Below are 15329 nucleotides of genomic sequence, written 5' to 3'. Positions count from 1 at the left end.
TCTAGCAGGCTACAGGAGTTCTACCAGCCTGCTATGGTTCATATGGGCTCGGGGTCTAACAATATCCTCTGCACTCTCTGCAACTGCTGGGGGGCCCGGGGGCTGTGGGGGGCCACTCCTACTCCCTCTCAGTAGCACAGCTAGTGGAGTAATGTTTACTTCTGCAGCACTGTGGGTCGCCTCCATGCATCAGAGACGCACACCGTCTAATAGCGTTAGCCGGCTCCTAATCACATGACCAATGCAAGTCCCATGATCCGGAGCCAGCAAGTGGCAGCCTAGAGTGAGCGGCAGTGATGCATGGTGACTCTGGATGAGCTGCAGAGATCTACAGCTCAGGTGGGGGAATCTGTCCATAGGACAACTACTAGTCGTGCACTGCACAAAGTTGGCCTTTATGGAAGAGTGGCAAGAAGAAAGCCATTGTTAACAGAAAAGTATAAGAAGTCCCGTTTGCAGTTTGCCACAAGCCATGTGGGGGACACGGCAAACATGTGAAAGAAGGTGCTCTGGTCAGATGAGACCCAAATGGAACGTTTTGGCCAAAATGCAAAACGCTATGTGTGGCAGAAAACTAACACTGCACATCACTCTGAACACACCATCCCCACTGTCAAATATGGTGGTGGCAGCATCATGCTCTGGGGTTGCTTCTCTTCAGCAGGGACATGGAAGCTGGTCAGAGTTGATAGGAAGATGGATGGAGCCATATACAGGGCAATCTTGGAGGAAAACCTCTTGGAGTCTGCAAAAGACTTGAGACTGGGGTGGAGGTTCACCTTCCAGCAAGACAACGACCCTAAACATAAATCCAGGGCAACAATGGAATGGTTTAAAACAAAACATATTCATGTGTTAGAATGGCCCAGTCAAAGTCCAGATCTAAAGCCAATCGAGAATCTGTAGCAAGATATGAAAACTGCTGTTTACAAACGCTGTCCATCTAATCTCACTGAGCTGGAGCTGTTTTGCAAAGAAGAATGGGCAAGGATTTCAGTCTCTAGATGTGCAAAGCTGGTAGAGACATACCCTAAAAGACTGGCAGCTGTAATTGCAGCAAAAGGTGATTCTACAAAGTATTGACTTAAATTAACAGCACCCAACCACATAACCACACCCATGTCCTGCCTAATCACACCCACACCTTCCACCTCTTTACGCATGCATGTGATACCCCATTCCTACCCCTCTTCCATGGGCTTGCTCCTGGCTGGCTTTGGCTGCCTGCCAGTCTGCTAGTCTCTGGACTGACTCAGGTTGAGAGGCTCTGCGAGTGCGACGCAGTCAAACACTGCGTATTTATGGCTGCCTGCGGCCACCCTACTCGCTCGCTGTCGTCGGCTCCTCCCCCCGCCAAGCCCAAGCGTGAGGTGGGCTGCCTGTATCATTCCCATTGCGCCGTGCAGCCTGCCAGTGTTGCCAACCTTTCACGTTATTTTTTACTGACAAATACCTAAAAATTTACTGACAACATACTTTTACTGACAAAATGTCCCCACTAAATGCACATAAGAGACAGCGTTTCACCAGTAAATGCACGTAATGACAGACAGCCTTTCATTAGTAAATGCACATAATGAGAGACAGCTTTTCCCCAGTAAATGCACATAATAAGAGACAGCTTTTCACCAGTAAATGCACATAATAAGAGACCGCTTTTCCCCAGTAAATGCACATAATAAGAGACCGCTTTTCCCCAGTAAATGCACATAATAAGAGACCGCTTTTCACCAGTAAATGCACATAATAAGAAACTGCTTTTCACCAGTAAATGCACATAATAAGAAACCGCTTTTCACCAGTAAATGCACATAATAAGAAACCGCTTTTCACCAGTAAATGCACATAATGACAAACAGCCAGTGTCCGCAGTATATGTAGCCAGCCTGGACCCCCTTTAGGCAGCGAGTGACAGGGAGCCCTTTAGGCAGTGATTGACAGGGAGCCCTTTAGGCAGTGAGTGACAGGGAGCCCCTTTAGGCAGTGAGTGACAGGGAGCCCCTTTAGGCAGTGAGTGACAGGGAGCCCCTTTAGGCAGTGAGTGACAGGGAGCCCCTTTAGGCAGTGAGTGACAGGGAGCCCCTTTAGGCAGTGAGTGACAGGGAGCCCCTTTAGGCAGTGAGTGACAGGGAGCCCCTTTAGGCAGTGAGTGACAGGGAGCCCCTTTAGGTAGTGAGTGAGTGAGTGACAGGGAGCCCCTTTAGGCAGTGAGTGAGTGACAGGGAGCCCCTTTAGGTAGTGAGTGAGTGACAGGGAGCCCCTTTAGGCAGTGAGTGAGTGACAGGGAGCCCCTTTAGGCAGTGAGTGAGTGACAGGGAGCCCCTTTAGGTAGTGAGTGAGTGACAGGGAGCCCCTTTAGGCAGTTAGTGAGTGACAGGGAGCCCCTTTAGGCAGTGAGTGAGTGACAGGGAGCCCCTTTAGGCAGAGAGTGAGTGACAGGGAGCCCCTTTAGGCAGAGAGTGAGTGACAGGGAGCCCTTTTAGGCAGTGAGTGAGTGACAAGGGAGCCCCTTTAGGTAGTGAGTGAGTGACAGGGAGCCCCTTTAGGTAGTGAGTGACAGGGAGCCCCTTTTGATAGTGAGTGAGTGATAGGGAGCTCCTTTAGGTAGTGAGTGAGTGACAGGGAGGCCCTTTAGGCAGTGAGTGAGTGACAGGGAGCCCCTTTAGGTAGTGAGTGAGTGACAGGGAGCCCCTTTAGGTAGTGAGTGAGTGACAGGGAGCCCCTTTAGGCAGTGAGTGAGTGACAGGGAGCCCCTTTAGGCAGTGAGTGAGTGACAGGGAGCGCCTTTTGGTAGTGAGTGAGTGATAGGGAGCCCCTTTAGGCAGTGAGTGAGTGACAGGGAGCCCCTTTAGGTAGTGAGTGAGTGACAGGGAGCTCCTTTAGGCAGTGAGTGAGTGACATGGAGCCCCTTTAGGCAGTGAGTGAGTGACAGGGAGCCCCTTTAGGTAGTGAGTGACAGGGAGCCCCTTTAGGCAGTGAGTGAGTGACAGGGAGCCCCTTTAGGTAGTGAGTGACAGGGAGCCCTTTTAGGTAGTGAGAGTGACAGGGAGCCCCTTTAGGTAGTGAGTGAGTGACAGGGAGCCCCTTTAGGTAGTGAGTGAGTGACAGGGAGCCCCTTTAGGCAGTTAGTGAGTGACAGGGAGCCCCTTTAGGTAGTGAGTGAGTGACAGGGAGCCCCTTTAGGTAGTGAGTGAGTGACAGGGAGCCCCTTTAGGTAGTGAGTGACAGGGAGCCCCTTTAGGTAGTGAGTGACAGGGAGCCCCTTTAGGTAGTGAGTGAGTGACAGGGAGGCCCTTTAGGCAGTGAGTGACAGGAAGCCCCTTTAGGTAGTGAGTGACGGAGCCCCTTTAGGTAGTGAGTGAATGACAGGGAGGCCCTTTAGGCAGTGAGTGACAGGGAGCCCCCCTCTAGCCGCCGCCGCTCCCCCCTCACCTTGCAGTGTCAGACCTCAGGATCAGCGGCGACCCAACCAGTACGAGCGGGCGCCGGAGAGCCAGCCCGGAGCAATGCACCCGCAGCACCCGCCCAGGCGCGGCCCTGGTAATGTGACAAAATGTGGAAAACTTTAAGGGGCCGAATACTTTTGCAAGCCACTGTATGTCTTTTTTCTGTATACACTTTAACATCAGCATGGGGTCCTCCCTCACAAGCCTCCCAAACCCCTTGTTCCCCATGCACGCAGTCCTGGCTCTGAATTTTGTCTATACCAGCCTGCATGGGCAGGGGCGTAACTAGGAATCTCCGGGCCCCCCTGCAGAAATTCTGCTCCCCCCCTGGGGCCCACTCAGGGCCGTTTTGGGGAGCTGGAGGGGTTGCAGCATGAGAGGAGAGCTTGGCCACACAGCGGCCAAGCTTCCTGTATAAACAGGATGTAGCGTCAGATGCTAGAGTGAGTAACATCCACGCTGGAACGCAAGGAAGGTATGTGTATTTGCCGCTGCCCGCTGCCTGCACAGACTCTAATTGATGCTGGAAGGGAACGTAGAGGGGAGAGAACGAGGTGAGGGAGGGAAGCTCTCCCCTCATGCTGCGACCCTCCAGCCCCCCAAAACGGCCCTGAGCGGGCCATGGCGGGTGTAGGGGCTGCATCCCCTATTGTTACGCCCCTGTGCATGGGGTACAAGGGGTTAGGGATGCAGCTGTGTAGGGTAATCAAAGAGGGACAACCTTGGAGAAAAAGCACAGAGAACATGGGAGCCCCATAGTGTAGTAAATCGCAACAAAGAGTCAGATAATTTAGGTAGAGAGTGGTACTCACTAATGGAGGTTTCAGGTGGGCAACCAACCACTGAGGGCAGGTGGAGATCAACAAACCTGACTCCACTCGGTGCCCAGAGGCACTGGAAGCTGGTCGCACTCTTAGCAATGGATGATCCAAGTTGGTTGTAAGGGTGGGAGAACACCTAACCCCAATTGAACACCCCTCCCAAGGGAGGCGAGGGTGGGTAACACAAGGGGGAAAGAGGCCCCCCAAATGGTGATAAAACTGTGTTAAAAACAGCTAAAAAGGAAAAGGTTGAGGTGGCTTACCTCAAATGATGACAAATTCGTATACAAGATTAACACATTTTAGTAAGCACTAGGCTAAGGGGTTAGGGGGGCTTGGGAGGGGGAACCCCATGCTGTCTGTTTTTTTTAATGTATAAAAAAAGTATATAGAACTTGGAGCTCAATATACTGGTAGTCCCCAGTTAATCCTCCTGGCGGTCTATTAGAAACCGCCAGAGGGCAGGGCAGTAGCTTTTTAATTTTTTTTTCTTTGTTAAATCATGTAGCGAGCCTAGGGCTCGCTACATGATAGCCGCTGTGCAACGGCATCCCCTCACCCGCTTCGATCGCCTCCGGCCATAGGCGACGGGGTGGGATGACGTCACCGACGTCATCGACGTTGTAACGTCAAATGGAGTCCCGATCCACCCCTCAGCGCTGCCTGGCACTTATTGGCCAGGCAGTGCACGGGGTCTGGGGGAGGGGGACGGCGCGGCAATCAGCGGCTAATCGGCGGGTAGCGGTGGCGATCGGAATGCACACGCAGCTAGCTGCGTGTTGCAAAAAAAAATTATGCGAATCGGCCCAGCAGGGCCTGAGCAAGCCTCCTGCGCGGCATAGGGCTTACCGCCAGGAAGGTTAATGAATGCAAGAACGGCTGTAGGTTTGTTCTTTACCTGAATCTGTTCTTAAGTCAGAACATTGTGCCATCTCTGTCCCCTGTACCTCCTCTGTGCCCTCTTTCCCCCATCCCGGTGGACTTACAAACCCTTACTCTTTAGGGACAGTCACACAGCCACAGGTCACACAAGTAGATCTGCCTACTTACTAGTGACCAGCCGCTCATCCAGGAGGAAGCAGAGACCAGGAAAACACACAGGCGAAGAGAGCCCAGAATGCCGACTCCATGGACGCTACACACAGCCTGCATGGACAGCCTGCAGTACCGTTACAGGACATCAGGTGTCATCACGTGGTGGTGACGTGATGATGACTTGATGTCTGATGCAGGCAGCCCAGGATGAGTCAAGGAAGGTGATTGCACTGGTAATCTTCTTCTTCCATTTGGCTGCACCACACGTCACCAGCTCCTAGCGGTTATGTCTTTTTGTCTGCACTCCCCTTCTTACTTCTTTGCTACTTGCCGGGTTGCACCCAGGGCTGTCACCATGCCCGCACTGCCCAAGAAACGGCCCTGTTTTTTTAATCCGATCTTTGGCTCAGGTACACTTTAATATTGATTTTCTCAAAAATGACACGATCTTTTGATACATTTTTATTTACGACTGTTGTATTCCTAATTTCACAAAAATGTATGATTTCAGTTTTGAAAGCGTAATAACATGTAACCCACAATACGCAATATTACACTCAATTTTGCATAAGTGTAACTATCACGTTACGATTATCACTAATATGAGCATCAGTGGTGCTTAGATACCCCCCAATCCCGGATTTGACTATTCAGCCGTGGTTGAAAAAAAATCTGGAAATGGCGTGATTAATTTCCGGCTCTGAAACGGACTCATGAATTCGACCCGGATTTTTCCTGTGAATGAGGCAATCACGGAAATTCACGGTCATGATCACGGAAAAGCGTTTTAGCTAATAGTAAAGATGTGGCTACAACTTAAAAAAATAAAATAAAAACGTTTAGTTTTTTAGAAAATCGATTTTAAAATTTCATACAAAAAAGTATTCGTGGTTAAAAAGCCGCCAAAACCTGCCGACTTTAGCAGTTGATAGCAAAGTGCCCTTACATGGTAGGAACACCAAATTTGCCAGATATGTTAAGAAGAACAGTGGGAACAAGAGGGAAACATTTTTTCAAAAAGACCTTATAGAGAAAATCCATTTTAAAATTTCAAAGGAAAAAAAGTATACATTTAAGTGCGGCAAATGACAGTTCTTAGTGAAACAATTCCTGCCAACTTTGGCAGTTAATAGCTCCTTACATCCTAGCAAATCCAAAGTTGCAGGATATGTTAAAAAGACAGTGGGAAACAATATTTAAAAAAAAATTATTATTATTTTTTTGTGTGTGTGCTGATAGTGAGAAATAAAAAAAAAATGGCGTGGGGTCCCCCCTCCCAAGCCTCATTAACCCCTTGTCCCCCATGCAGGCTGGAATAGCCAGAATGCGAAGCCCCGGCCGACTGGGGCTTCGCACCCTGAGCTATACCAGCCCACATCGTCTATGGTATGGAGGGACTCCGGGGGAGAGGGGCGGCCAAGCCTTCCCCTCTCTCCCGGAGCCCTTGTCCAATCCATTGACAAGGGGCTCTTCCCCACCTCCGGTGCCCCAGGAGGAGGTGGGGGAAACGTCTCCCTGGGGGGGTTCATGGTGGCATCTGGGAGTCCCCTTTACGAAGGGGACCCCTTACCCATTTCCACAAAGGGTTAAGTGAAATAAAAACACAACAATGAGAAAATTCCATTAATAACCTTAATTAACATAAATACTTACCTGTGCCTTTAAGAAAAAGTTCCCATGCCAATATCCTCAAAGAGGTCCCGCGCCAATATACTCTATCTTGCGGGCTTCATCTTGACTGAAGACGCGCCCCCGACATACAGCGTTGCTTACTGCCGCAGAGGACTACTCTGTATAGCTAGGGCTGAAAGCCTCTTTGAATTTTGGCTCCAAGTCTCTCCATTGGTCTATTAACAGACCAATGGGGATCCTCCTGACTGCCATGAGCTATACCAGCCCGCATGGTCCAGCAACTGTGTCTCATGCTCCCTGTCACCTCCTTTCAACCAAAAAGATGGCTGCCCTCATGAAATCACAAACATTTGCCTGTTCTCAAAACAGGGTGGGTAAGAGATTATATTACCTATCTATTTTAATTAACATAGCTAATTTAACTTAATGACAGTATGTTTGTTTAGGCTGGAGTTCCTCTTTAATGCTGGGAATACACGGTTCGTTTCTGGCGCTCGGTTCTCCTCTCGATCATTTTTGCCGCTCGATTCTGCGTTCGATTCTCTTATCTTCCACTCGTTTTTCTTATCTTTTTACATTCACTTCTATCAGAAATCGAGCAGCGAAAGGATCGAAAGGGAGATCGGACATGTCGGAAATTATCGAACCATCTAATCACCTCAAACATGAACAGTGTATTCCCAGCCTTAGGTTACAATGGGAGGGATAAGCATTAGGATAGGAAGAGTCATTTTAGGTGGGAATGTCTGATGTAAAGCAAAAGCATCAGGAAGGGGAATTTCAGGGTTCGGATATCAGTTAGGCAACACGTAAGGGGAATTTTGTTACTAGGGAAGGTTAATGAGGAACTATCAAAGAGACTGTAATTCTGTTAACCCTACATACCTATTCAGAAGTCTTTTATAACAGCCGATGTAAAAGGAATATTATTATTATTTATTATTATTATTTATTTATAAGAGTGCCAACATATTCAGTGGCGTTGTACAAAGTAAGAAACGAACATGGCATACATAATACAGACAAATTGAAATACAGGTACGAACGCCCGACTTACGAACGTCCCGCCGATACGAACGGCATGGATTCTGTGTTTCCATGGGAACAAGTCAAAAAAAAATTTCAAATTGGATCAAAAATCGATTTTAAAAAATTCAAATAAAAGATGGCTTTTAAACTTGTATAAGCAGGTACAGAAGGCAGAGGTCACAGAGGGGGACACTGGAGGCACAGGGGGCACAAAGGAGGTACAGGGGACAGAAATGGCACAATGTTCCGACTTAAGATCAGATTCAGGTTAAGAACTAACCTACAGTCCCTATCTCGTTCGTTAACCAAGGACTACCTGTACACTAATATACAAAATACACAATTAGTGGTGAGGAGTGAATGTGAGGAATAAAAGAGAGAGAGGAGTCAAATATTACCCTTAAAGGGAACCTAAACTGAGAGGGATATGAATTTTTCCTTTTAAACAATACCAGTTGCCTGGCAGTCCTGCTGATCTCTTTACTGCAATAGTGGCTGAATCACACACCTGAAACAAGCATGTACTGTAGCTAATCCATTCTGACTTCAGTCAGATCACCTGATCTGCATGCTTGTTGAGGAGGTGTGGCTAAAAGTATTAGAGACACAGGATCAGCAGGAGAGTCAGGCAACTGGTATTATTTTAAAAGGAAAAATCCATATCCTTCTCAGTTTAGGTTCCCTTTAAGCATCGTGCTTTGGGAACTGAAGTTATGGGAGTGCCATTAACATTTATTGTTGTTATTTATTATTTATTGTTATTTCAGGCAGAGTGGTTGACAGAGACGGTGGAAAAATGGTTAGTTCGCTTTTACTCTCATTAAGTTTTAGGAAGCGAGAGGACATGAAGGAAGATATCAGACAAGCAGTCAGGAACACGTGTGAGGAGGAAGTTATGGTCTGAGGCCGAGAGGTAGAGTTTTGTATCATCTGCATATAAGTGGTATTGAAACCCAAAGGAGTTGATTAAGTTGCCTAGACCGTGCATGTAGATGGAAAAGAGGAGGGGGCCAAGGACAGAGCCTTGAGGTACCCCCACAGAAAAAAAGGATGAGGTGAAGAGATGAGCAGAGTACCTTTTTTTGTAAAAAAAAAAAGTTGGCAGTGGGGCCAGAGCTATACCATGTAGATATGTGCCACTTCTCTGTCACTTTTCACAGAGGAATGATTTACTGATTTTTCTGCCCTGCCCACACACAATGCTTTCTCATGGATCATATGAGAACTACTGAGAGCTGTTTCAGCTACAGAGAAATGATCTGAAGAGAAGGACCTGCACTTTATTTCTGTACTTGGATGTTTACACCCACCATTCAGAATGAGCTCTTTCTGTCTGTAAGCACTGTTTACTTTAGAACTGTGTGAGGCAGAGAGAAACACAGGAGCAGCTGATGAGTTATTAACACAGTATTTGATTCTATATTTCCGCTTTCTGTCATTTGGAAGACATTTCAGTCACAGGATTACAGCCAGTGAGGACTGTTTCTGTATGCTGGATGTTCTGGACACAGTCCTCCATAGTAATGCCCATAGTGAAAACTGTTCTCTGTAAATGTCATATTCTCTTCACAAAAAATGAAAAGATGAAATAAAGTCATTGTATTGCTATTTGCTAATAATTACCGGAAATATACAGTATGTTGCATTTTGAATTTAATTAACAAAGTTAATTTAATTAACAAAGTTAACTTTGATGGCTGTCCTTTAATGACCAGGAGATTTTGTTAATGGCTAGATTTAGGTGTGAGAAAAGAGAATTTTGTTAAAGGGTGAAGTTAGCTTAAAGTGCACATGAAGAGTTTCTGGAATAAAAAAACAGATACTTACCAAAGGAGGGGGGTCACTCTGAGTCCTATTGATGGGTCGGAGACTGCTCTCTTTCGCAGCCAGAGGCTTCGGAAGTCTTCGGAAGTGCTCCCATAGATGGGCACTTCTATCCTGGATGAGCGGCTGGTCACTAGTAAGTAGGCAGATCTACTTGTGACCTGTGGCTGTGTGACTGTCCCCAAAGAGTAAGGGTTAGCGAGTCCATAAAGGGTGCAATTTCTACACCCTCGCCCTGAGTGCAATTTAGCCTAGAAACTGCCCTGGGCATGCATAACAATCTAGAGGATGAATAGCTACTTCATTCCTTATCTAGGGACACATGGCTACTTGAAGCCATCTTGAAGTTAGCTAAGAAGCAAGAAAGCAGTTTATTCTAGGGATGAGCGAGCAAGATTAGTAAGTTCAAACTTTTGGCTAATTGGGCCTTTCTCGTTTACCAAAGTTTTTTGTGAGAAAGGCCCAGTGATTCATCACCATGCATTTGCTTCTGTACCAAATGAGCACAGTTAAAACCAGGGGATGGGACAGTGCCTAAATTTCATTGGGAAGCCCGGAATGGGGATCTGCTGTGCAAATCATTTGCTCACAGAAACAGCAAGGCCCAGCAGCCAATGAGAAGAGATCCCACCAGAGGAAGATATTAAGGTGGGCAGGGAGGGTTTGGTCACTCCATCTTGAATTGTTTGTGTGATAGGAGCTGGAGACAGACAGGGCGAGAAATGTATGCTTAACCTCCCTGCCGGTTATCCCGAGCTCAGCTCGGGGTAACCTGCCGCGGAGGATTCCTCAGGCCCTGCTGGGCCGATTTGCATAATTTTTTTTTTGTTACACGCAGCTAGCACTTTGCTAGCTGCGTGTAACTTACGATCGCTGCTGCTCCGCGCCGATTCGCCGCAACCCGCCGCATCAGAGGGTGCCCCCCACCCGAGACCCGTGCGCTGCCTGGCCAATCAGTGCCAGGCAGCGTCGAGGGGTGGTTCGGGACTCCCTCTGACGTCACGACGTCGGTGACGTCATCGCGCCCATTGCCATGGCGACGGGGGAAGCCCTCCTGGAAATCCCGTTCAGAACGGGATTTCCGGATGGGTATATGCGCCGGCGGCGATCGGCGCATTCGGGGGGACGCCGCAGGGAGGGGGGAAGCATGTAGCTAGCGCTAGGCTAGCTACATGCTAAAAAAATAAAAAATGCCAAAAAACACCCTCCCTGCCGTGCGCAGCAATTTTTTATAACGGCAGGGAGGTTAAAGCGGACCTAAACTAAATTTAAAAAAAAGCAGTTTTACATACTTGGGGCTTCTTCCAGCCCCCTGCCACCATCCTGAGCCTGTGCCGTGCTGGCCACGTGGGTCCTCAATTGGGCTCCTGCTGGGAGCATTCTGCACATGCGCAGTAGAAATCTTTATATACTGGGCATGCACTGGGAGCACGATCAGGAGGTACGTGGACCAGGGCCGTGCATCCAGTTGGCAGAGAGGTGCTGCAGGGGACTAGAGCATCGCAGAATTATGGCAAGAGCACAGGACAGCTATGGGGGGCTGGATGAAGCCCCAGGTAAGTTAAAATGCTTTTTTTTTCATTCAGTTTAGGTTCCCGTTAAGGGCCTGTTTTCACTACACGCGGATTCTGGATGCAGAAAAACTGACTCCAATGAATGCCAATGGGCCTGTTTCCACTAAACGCGATTTTTCTGATGCAGATTTCCCATAGGCATTCACTGGAGTCAGTTTTCTGCATTCAGAATTAAAGTGTAGTGGAAACAGGCCCTATGGGAGCTGGTAGTTAGGTCTGTTTTACCAACTTTCAACTGCAATTGATTAGGTGTATTGTGTACTGTGAAGCAGAACTGTTATAGATTTACATAGGATAGAAGAACTGTGTGTGCTTTGTTACAAGTTACAGCAAGGTATCTGTAGTCCTCCAGCTTGTTTGCTACTATCTATACACTGCACCTAGTACTATAAAGAGCTGTCAGTTATAGCATTCCTTGAGTGATCAGATCAGACAGTACTGGATGGTGCCAACTACAATAAACAATCAATTTATTATAAAAGACTAGTAGACAGAAGCTCGTTAATATAACGGGCTCTAGGTCTCCCTCCAAACCCCCCTTCCGCTGCTGTGACCGACGCCACCGACAAATGTCAGCGGGTGGGCTGCATGCACACTTCCGCCCGCGCACACAGTGCGTACGCACACTTCCACCCGCCCGCACGTCCGCCCGGCCCCGTCCTCTGTCCCGATGGCTGTCCATGCTGCACATGCGCAGTAGCACAAACGCACGGACACAGGGAGAGGGGTCACAGATACAGGCATATTATCATGTAGGGTGGCAAGCAGAGTAGGCACAGGCACCAAGGCTAGGCATAGGGATTTTATATGTGTGTTGCCAGGCTTGTTCCACAAGCCCCTCAAATTGCAGTGTTCCCACCTAAAAGCCTAATTCAATATTTTCATTTTTATTTTGACTTGTATGATAGCAGTTAGAACCGGTTTTGGATTTTTATTGTTGTACTGTACTACTGTGTTCTCTACGTCAGTTTCTGCCAATTCATTTGTGCTGGCATATGCTGTAACACAGGATTAGGAGAGGCTGGCCAGATAGTAAGATGCCACATAACTCAGTGTATGACTCGTCTGTGGTTTACTAACTAGGATGATAGTATATCCAGGGCTCAGTGAGTGTGTGACTGTTTCTGCCCTACTGTCATGTGTTCTGCAGTTGTCTGGAAGATAACAGGGCGCCAGATCCTCGTAACATGCTAAATATTCCTGATCATCCTGTTATGCTGCTTTTTTATGGAAATAATTAACCGGGTATCTATTTATTACACCAGAGAATTCATACAGCATCTAATACAGCACTAAAAGCCGTATGGTTTAAAGGAAACCTGAGATGGGAATAATGTGTGTATTTATACTCACCTGGGCCTTCCTCCATCCTCGCGGTCCTCTCCGGCCACTTCAGTCTTTTGCTATCCACCCTGGTAATCTGGCCTGCCGTGCTCTTCTGCACATGTGCGGATCTGCCATGTGCGCACCCACCGTTGAGCTCTTGTTGCACTCTGTGCCTGCACAGTAGTACTGTGCAGGTGCAGAGCACTCCCGAGCATAGGAACTTGGCCCGGGGCACACACAAGTCCAGGCCGAGCATGCGCAGAAGTGCATAACTGGCCGCAACTGGCCGGATTACCAGGGTGGATAACAAGTGAATGGTGCGACCGTAGACAATGGCGATGGAGCCAACGTACCTCATGAGGCTGGAGGAACCCCAAGGTAAGTATAAATACACCCATATCTGGTACACTTTAAAGACCCACCAAATCGAGCAGCAAAATTAGTTATTTCAATTTTGTATAGTTGGGTAAGGGGTGAAAAATTTGTGAATGGTCTATGGCCAACTTCTACAGCCAACACTGGGGCAGTTACTGGGGCAGTTACTGCATTTGGGTGAAAGCCACCCATGTCACACTAACAACAAAGGGAACCTATAGACATCAGAAAGCAGTACAAAACCAGTGGGCATGGTCCAAATTGGGAAAGGTCTCAAAATGATCATGAATGGCCAAATGGACCAAGCATGTATGTTTATTCCTATAGAAGATGGGCTATAAATGAGATAGATATAGGACATACTCAACATAGGAAAACACTAGCGACTGTGGAATACCCACAATCATGGGCAGCACGGTGGTGTAGTGATTAGAACTCCCGCCTTGAAACGCTTTCTTCTCCGGTTTCTTTTCACATTGCAAAAACATACAGATTAAAGAGACTCTGTACAAAAAAGTGCCCCGGGGAGTACTTACCTCGGGACGGCCCATGGGGAAGCCACAATAGGGCCTCTGGACCCTATCGCGGCTTCCCGGTCCTCCTCCGTCCCACGGTGATCTCTCACTGCCCCTCGCAATGCACAGCTGACAATTTGTCAGGCTGTGCAATATTTACCTTCCCCGGCTCCAGCGGGGGCGCTGTAGAGGCTCTAGGCTTGGAAATAGGCAGAAATAGGCAGTCCCAGTCGGGTCCACTCTACTGCTCAGGCGCAGGAGATTGCACCTGCGCAGTAGAGCGGACCCAACGGGGATGGGGTATTTCCGTCTATTTCCGAGCCAAGAGCTGCTACTGCGCTGGAGACGGGAAGGGAAATATTTACATGGCCGCCATTCAGAGCGGCATTGCAAGACCACTGTGGAATAGAGGAGGATGGGGGAAGCCTCGATAGGATCAAGAGGCTCCACCCTCCTAAGGTGAGTATGCCCCCAGGGGCATTTTTTTTTCTTACAGATTCTCTTTAAGTTAATTGTCTTCCCCCTGAAAATTGGCCATAGACTATGATACATACACTACACAATACATACATCGATATGGTAGGGATTAGATTGTGAGCCTCTCTGAGGGACTGTTAAGTGAAAGGACCAGAGCTGGGACAAGGTCCTCCAGCACCCAAGGCTGAAACATCAAAGTGCGCCCCTCCATCCCTGCCATGCCAGCCATCACACAGTGATTACTATCAGACTAAGAGGCTCCCCATGCCCCCCCCCCCCCCTCCCCCAACACCTTAACCTCTAGTTATATGGCTTGCAGTCACTGCAATGTAGTCCCTTTTCTTATTTCTCTCTGCTTCAAACACAAAAGGGGAATGATAGCTGAGTGAGTTGAGCGCCCCCCCTACACTGCGCCCTGAGGCTGAAGCCTCTCCTGCCTCTGCCTCGGCCCGGCCCTGGAAAGGACTATGTACTCTGTACAGCGCTTTGGAAGATGTTGGTGCTATATAAATACTAAACAATAATAATATCCAACCCAGACAATCATTTTCACTGAACAGGATCAGCCAAGGAACACCACGGTGCCCATGAGCAATTTTTTTTATATTTTTTTCAATTTGAGAATTACAATCACTTTTTCAAATGAGTGTATCTTTTGGAAAATCTATCCAGTGAATCAGATGTGTGTGCTCAATCTTTCCTTATTTATAAAAAAAAAAAAGGATTGAGAATTCAGATAAAAAGTTATTGGAACTCTGAATGAAGAAATTTACATTTTATCCTACACACTCACTTTTCGGAGAAATCGATCAAAATTTCCCGGTAGGGACGATTGAAAAATATTTTTACACACCTGGTAAACAGATGGTTTAGTTGTATTTTTGATAAGGCAAATAATCATTATCTTCTTGATATCAATCTTTTATATGTTTCACCACCTGATCGAACACTAAGGATCCAGCGCAGGAGATTTGGGCGCAGCCGGCGCCACCATAGGCCGTAATAGGAATTACGGCAATAGCAGCGCGCAGAGTGTAACTTCGGCGCCATCAAAAGACGGAGATGAAGTTACATTTAAAACATCATTCCCCACTATCCATGGCGGCCTGGAGGGGGAATAGTAATTAACACGGCCGGGACTTGTGCAGCAGCAGGATCAGCCATATACCGGCTGCATCCTGTGCCCAAGTCTCCTGCGCTGATATCTCTCGTACGCCACCTGATGCCAGTAGATACAAGACAAGATCCCATCAGAAATCTTCTCTAACATCAATC

The sequence above is a fragment of the Hyperolius riggenbachi genome, chromosome 2 (assembly GCF_040937935.1).
Source record: "Hyperolius riggenbachi isolate aHypRig1 chromosome 2, aHypRig1.pri, whole genome shotgun sequence".
Lineage (NCBI taxonomy): Eukaryota > Metazoa > Chordata > Amphibia > Anura > Hyperoliidae > Hyperolius > Hyperolius riggenbachi.
The sequence above is the reverse complement of the archived record's forward strand: the minus strand, read 5'-3'. Positions refer to the sequence as shown.